At 47.3% G+C, this 6,211-nt stretch overlaps 1 protein-coding gene across 15 annotated transcripts in view; it reads right to left on the bottom strand.

Annotated features, from left to right (window-relative positions):
- Positions 1-6,211, bottom strand: part of PCDH15 (protocadherin related 15) — a 572,690-nt gene that overhangs the window by 116,224 nt on the left and 450,255 nt on the right. The window lies entirely within an intron of this gene.

Here is a 6,211-nt window from a genome sequence, read left to right as displayed (position 1 = left end):
CCGTTCCCCCTTGTCCTGTCCCTGTTCCCTGCCAGCAGAGCCCGACCCCCCCGGCTGCCCCCTCCTGTCAGGGAGCTGTGCAGAGCCACAAGGTCTCCCCTCAACTTCCTCTTAATGAGAATTTATTCATTTGTATCTCTTATTTAGGAATTACAATCTGCTCCAAATCTTGGATTGAAAACTGTGGTCAATCTATTGCTTTATGAGAATTCCTTAATTCACCCCTTCCTTTTAGCACATGGAATCAAGGCCTTCATAGGGAATATTATCCATGCTAAGCCACACAAGCACCGAATGTCTGGGAGGCTCCTAAAGCTTGCCCTAATAAAAGAGCTGCTGCAGGAAGAAAATCCTTCTCTCCAAGAGGAGGAAATCTGGCTGGACGAATTCCTCTCATGCAGACTGGAGTTCACAGATCAGCTGGAATTTGTAAGGATTTCTTATACAAAATACAGAGCTTGTCAGGAAAAGAAAGATAGGCAGTGTCTCTAATTACAGCTTGGAAATAAAATAATTTGAGAAGTTCTTTAGAGGAGGAAGATCAAATCACGGATCTGTGTATATTGTTCCCTTTCATGTATGTAGGAATATTTCTTCTTGCTTCCTTCTTGCTGGATAATGGAACTCCTGTGGAGACAGGTAATATTCCAAGGAATAACAGAAAAATTACTGTAATTAATGAATTCTCTGTCTGCTACTCAAGAAGTAAATCTTTATTTAAATTACCTTGATCCAGGGCTACCTGTTTGCTCTAAGGAAGGGAATTAATTCAAGTGTCATGGAGACAGAGGCTCAGAATTATTAATGATATTCTAAGATAGCCAAAATCCCCAAGTCTGACTTCCAGGATAAAACACAATGCACTCAAGTCACAGAATTCTGGAATGGTTTGGGTTGGAAGGACCTCAAAGCCCATCCAGTGCCAGCCCTGCCATGGGCAGGGACGCCTCCCACTGTCCCAGGCTGCTCCAAGCCTCAATGTCCAGCCTGACCTTGGACACTGCCAGGGATCCAGGGGCAGCCCCAGCTGCTCTGGGCACTCTGTGCCAGGGCCTGCCTGCCCTCCCAGGAGGAGATGAGGCTTCTTTAGGTTCCCTCAATTCCCTGAGTACTTTTTTTCAGTACTTTTCAACTGTTGCTTCTTCCCATGACCTTTGAGGAACAGCAGAGTTCTGCATCCAGTTTGATCCCTGCCTTCAGGGCCCAGAGCACTGGGCTCTCTCTCCTAAGGGTCATCTGATGGTACCTCTGTCTCCTCAGGAAATGTGGCCCCAAGCCATTCCTAGACTCTGCAGGGCTAAAATGATCCCTGTTTTTCCCTGAAGTGTTCACTGCAGAAGGAATGGGCACAGTCAGATTAAGAGGATGGATCTTAGATTTGTGGCTTTCAGAGAAACCCTCCCAGAGCCAGGTCCCCTCTGATCTTCCCAATCCAGTGAATCTTGGGATATACCCTGAACAGCTGGATGGACAACAGCTTCTCCTGGACTTCCAATGGCGTTTGGTGGCCTGATGGTTGAGTCTTCTAAGACAAAAAGAAGAATTTGAACCCTGCCAGTAATTTCTGAGTAGCCCAAAGAGATCATGACCACAATGCACCCTTGTGCTCCTTCCGCCATGTTAAAAAGGGAGCTTGGAGCTGTAGGTTGGGAACACGCCCTGGATGGTTGGTAACTTTTAAGAGCACCTAATTCCTAATTCCTGAATGGATTTATAACCTAGGCACTGAGCTGCTCTGCTTTGCCAGGCAGAAAATCCCATTTCTGCAGTGCTAGCTGAGTATTTTCAGGATGAGACATTTGTATCTGGAGGTTGGAATTGCCCTAACGTCACACAAGACATGCTAAGAAAACACAATGGAGTTCCTGTTTCATCTCTCTAAATCGACTGACACACACAAGCCAAAAATCAAGAGCACAGAAGGCTTTTTCTTTCTTCTGACAAAAGCCATGTGTATTTATTTCAAACTTCTCCCTCTGAAACGTGAAGACAGGAATCCTCTCTCACCTTGAGAACACCCCTCAATTCGTGAACACAATTTGAGCTTGGAATGTGTTTTTTCCTTCGTACGCCACTCTGCCCATCTACAGCTAAAAGCTCATTACTTGGGAAATAAAAGCATTTTCCTGCCTGCTCAATTAATGCATCCTTAATTGTTTGTCGTATCAGATTGTTAATGGTGACAGGGCATGTTTTCCCGGGAAAACCTACAAGCCTGTTAATGCTCCAGGTCATAACTCAGAAAAACAATAATTTGGGCACCGCTGTCGAGCATTTTAAGCAATCAAAAGCATTCCAAGGCAGGGAACAGAAAAGTGATGGAAAGGTGGCAGCCAGGCCACCCCACTCCACGGAAAGCTGTGGTGCTGGGTGAGGGCGTCAGTGGCTCTGGATTAATTTTGATGGAATTAGCAGTCCCCCAAAGTCAAATGGTGTCACCATGACTGTCACCACACCACATGAATGAGTTAAATCAGCCTTGGGGCTTAGAAAAGAGAAACCTCAGCTACTCAGTGCCACAGCAGTGTTGTCAAACCTCTCTAAGGTCAAACCTTTGGTAATGACACAGAAAAAGGAGCAAGAAAAAAGGCCAAAAACCTTAAACCCCCCCAAGAATTCAGGTGTGTGGGACCACAGACTTTCCAAATGCAAAAATGAGCTCAACAGACTTCGTAGATGATAATGATGATGATGTGGGTTGGATATAGAGTCCTCTAAAAGGAGAACCAATACCACATTGTATCCTTGTACTACTCCAATATCCCACGGATTTTAGGGCAGGCACAGAGCACTGGCCTGCCCTGGTTGCAGCTGCGGAGGAAAGAAGTCCCGTCCCTAAAAGATGAAGAATCCAGGAACTGGTGGGTCTGGAAAGGCGATAGTGAGATGTCTTCTCCAGTATGAGAGGAAACACTCTCGAGTTGTGCCAGGGGATGATTAGCTTGGATATGAAGAAAAATTTCTTCCCCAAAAGCATTGCAAAACACTGGAACAGCTTCCCAGGGAAGTCCCCATGCCTGGAAGTGTTCAAGACACGTGTGGATGTGGCACTCGAGGACATGTTTAGTGGTGGAGCTGGCCGATGGTTGGATTTGATAATCTCAGAGGTCTTTTCCAACTTTAAGGATTCTGTGATCTCCATATCTACGGGAAAGGCATCCAGAGGAAACACTGCTCCCCAAAAGGGTGGGGCTGGGGCTGCTGGACCCCAAGCAGAAGCACAAGCTCATGTGGGAGGTGTCCTGCTGTCCTCCAAACTCCTGGACACACCAGAATGGGAAGAAAGATGCATTTTAATGGGTCTCCCTGGGCCAAGGAAGAGCCTGTCAGGGCTGGAGGTGCCCAGTGAGCCTTGCTTATCTCCATGGAGAAAAACATCCCTGGTTTTATGAGGACAAGAGAGTCATCACCTTGAGAGCCTTCCAAGCCACCTGGGATAAATTTCTTCCTGAAAGCATCAACAATTTCCAAGCACAGCAACCTTTCCCAGCTGAGGGATTCCAGTATTTCATACACTATTTAAAAATTCATGAGCAGAGGTTTTGCCCCTTTGCTTTCATGTCATAATGGCTAAAAAATCTTTGTTCACACAGTTTGGCTGGGAAATATTGCAGATAATGAAACTCTGGAGTGCTGGTTCCAATTTCTGAACCAGTATCACTGGCTAAAATTACAAACACTGAACTTACTTAGGTGAGTATGAAAGCCCAATAAAAATGTTTCCTTCTTTGCACTCTGTGAGGGCTTTTAGGGCATCTTTATACTTGAAAGGTATGGATTAAATAACCACATTTAAATTGGCAGTGTCTGAGGAGTATCAGCTCTTGAGATCCTGTGCAACTGGAATTTATCCAGTGATCCTATGACTGTGGTTTACAAAACCAAGCCACAGAATGTACAAATGCCATTTTCCATGTTGTAACTGAGGAGGAAAGCTCTCCTGGACTGGGTTTGTGTGGCAAGGTTCTGGTAGTGAGGGGTTATAGGGGTGGATTCTCTGAGGAGCTGCTGGAAGCTCCAACAGACCCAACTCTGGGGAATCCAGGATGGACCCACTGCTGGCCAAGGCAGAGGTGGTGGTGATGCCTCTGGGATAACTGATTTAAGAAGGAAAAAAGTGATTGTGCAGTTTTAATTGTGGCCAGAGAAGAGCAGGGTGAGAACATGGAAGAGGAACAGCTCTGCAGCCATCCAGGGCAGGGCAGGAGGAGGCGCAGGAGCTGTTCCAGGTGCCGGAACTGGGATTGCCCTGAGATTCCATGGGGAAGCCCATGGGGAGGCAGCTGTTCCCCTCCGGCCCATGGAGGCTGCAGAGATCCACCTGCAGCTCCTGCAGGAGCCCACACCGGAGCAGGGGGATGCTGAGAGAGATGGGAAGCCCACACTGGAGCAGGAACTTGTGGATCCATGGAGAGAGAAGCCCATGCTAGAGCAGGTTTGCTGGTAGGACTTGTGACCTCTGGGGGACCCACACTGGAACAGCCCGTTCCCGAAGGACTGACCCCATGGAAGTGGATCCACATTGGAGCAGTTCATGAAGAGCTGCAGCCCATGGGATGGACTCACGCTGGAGCAGCTCATGGAGAACTGTCTCCTGTGGGATGGACCCCACACTGGAGCAGGGGAAGGACTCCAAGTCCTCCCCTGCGGAGGAAACAACATGAGCAGCACAAACAACATGAACCCCCATTCCCGTTTCCCTGTGCCACTGGAGGGATGGAGGGAGAGCCCAGGAGGGAGGGAGGGAGGGGTGGTGGGAAGATGTTCTTTAGATTTGTTTTACTTCCCATTATCCTGCTCTGATTTTGTGGGTAATAAAATCAATCAATTTCCCCATGTTATTTAGCCCATGACAATGTTTGGTGAGGCATCTCTCTCTGTCCTTATCTCAACTCCTGAGTCTTTCCTTATATTTTCCTTCCCTGTCCAGCTGAGGAGGGCAGTGACAGAGCAGCTTCGGTGGCATCCGAGCAGGGTGAAACCACCACATCTAATTGAAAAAAACCCCATAACAATAACAACAACAAACACCCACACCAGTAAAGTCTTTTTCCTTTGAATGCCTTTCAAATTAAAAAAAAACCCCAAGCAAATACAGCAAATAAAATCCAAAAGCTGACTTTTAGTAGGTTTGACTCTAATAGCTGGTTTCATATTGGATGGGAAGGGATCAGGTTGGATGTGTTACCAGCTAAAATATGTAAATGGGATTTAAATGACATTGTACCTGCCTGGGGAATTAATTTGAGGATTTTAGGCAAACTGCAACAAGGCATCCAGTGACATCACTGGTCTTCTGTAGGCACTAATGGAATTGTTCACAAAAAGCAGAGCTGGATGACAAGCAGCAGGTGAATGAGCTTGGGGAGCAGTGGTTTTGTAATTGTAGAAATCTTTTTTTTTCTCCTAAAAAGACACTTGCTTCATGAGAAAAACTAGTTAAAAAGCAAAACTCCTCCATGAAATGGCACTGACTGCGTGGATCGAACAGCCGTGTCCTCAGAAGGGTTTGGCACGGTACCAGCCGGGAACTTTGAGTGAGTCCTGCCCCTCCTCCAGGAGGAGGGGCCTGTCAACCAGCAGGGAGAACATCCAGAAGAGCTGCAAATCAAGGGAATTGTGCAAAGACACAAGGATGCCTTGCAAAGCAGTCACACCCACTGTTTCCTGGCACGGAAAAGGCCTGGAGATTTAATGGCTTGGTTGAGCTGCCTTGTTTCATCCATTTGTTTGTAAAATGAAAGCCAAGGAGCTTATCCAGCCTTATTTGTAATCCTGGCAAGCCCAACTCTTAACCCTTTCCAGTGCTGGCACCAGAAGCTTTGGTCAACTGAGTTGCTGGACAATCTTAAAAAGAATGGTGCCCCACCACTGAGAGAAAATAGGAAGTGCGGAAAGCAGCTACAGGCAGGTAAGGGACAGTGACAAAAACCCCAAACCAGGCAGAGAGAACACGCTCAAGCTACAGAGTGTGCCCATGTTTCACCCTGAGAGCAATTCACACACACCTGCGGCTGCAAAATTCCAGGGAAAACAACCTGGTATGGAATCATAAGAGTCACGGAATCGATGAGGTTGGAAAAGATCTCCAAGATTATCAAGCCCGAGCTGTGACTGATTCTCAGCCCAGAGCACCGAGTGCCACCTCCAGGCCTTCCTTGGACACCTGCAGGGATGGGGACTCCAAAGGTCCCTGGGCAGCCCCTGCCGG

This window comes from Corvus brachyrhynchos, unplaced genomic scaffold (assembly GCF_000691975.1).
Source record: "Corvus brachyrhynchos isolate BGI_N302 unplaced genomic scaffold, ASM69197v1 scaffold334, whole genome shotgun sequence".
Classification (NCBI taxonomy): Eukaryota; Metazoa; Chordata; class Aves; order Passeriformes; family Corvidae; genus Corvus; species Corvus brachyrhynchos.
This window is presented reverse-complemented; position numbering and strand designations above follow the sequence as displayed.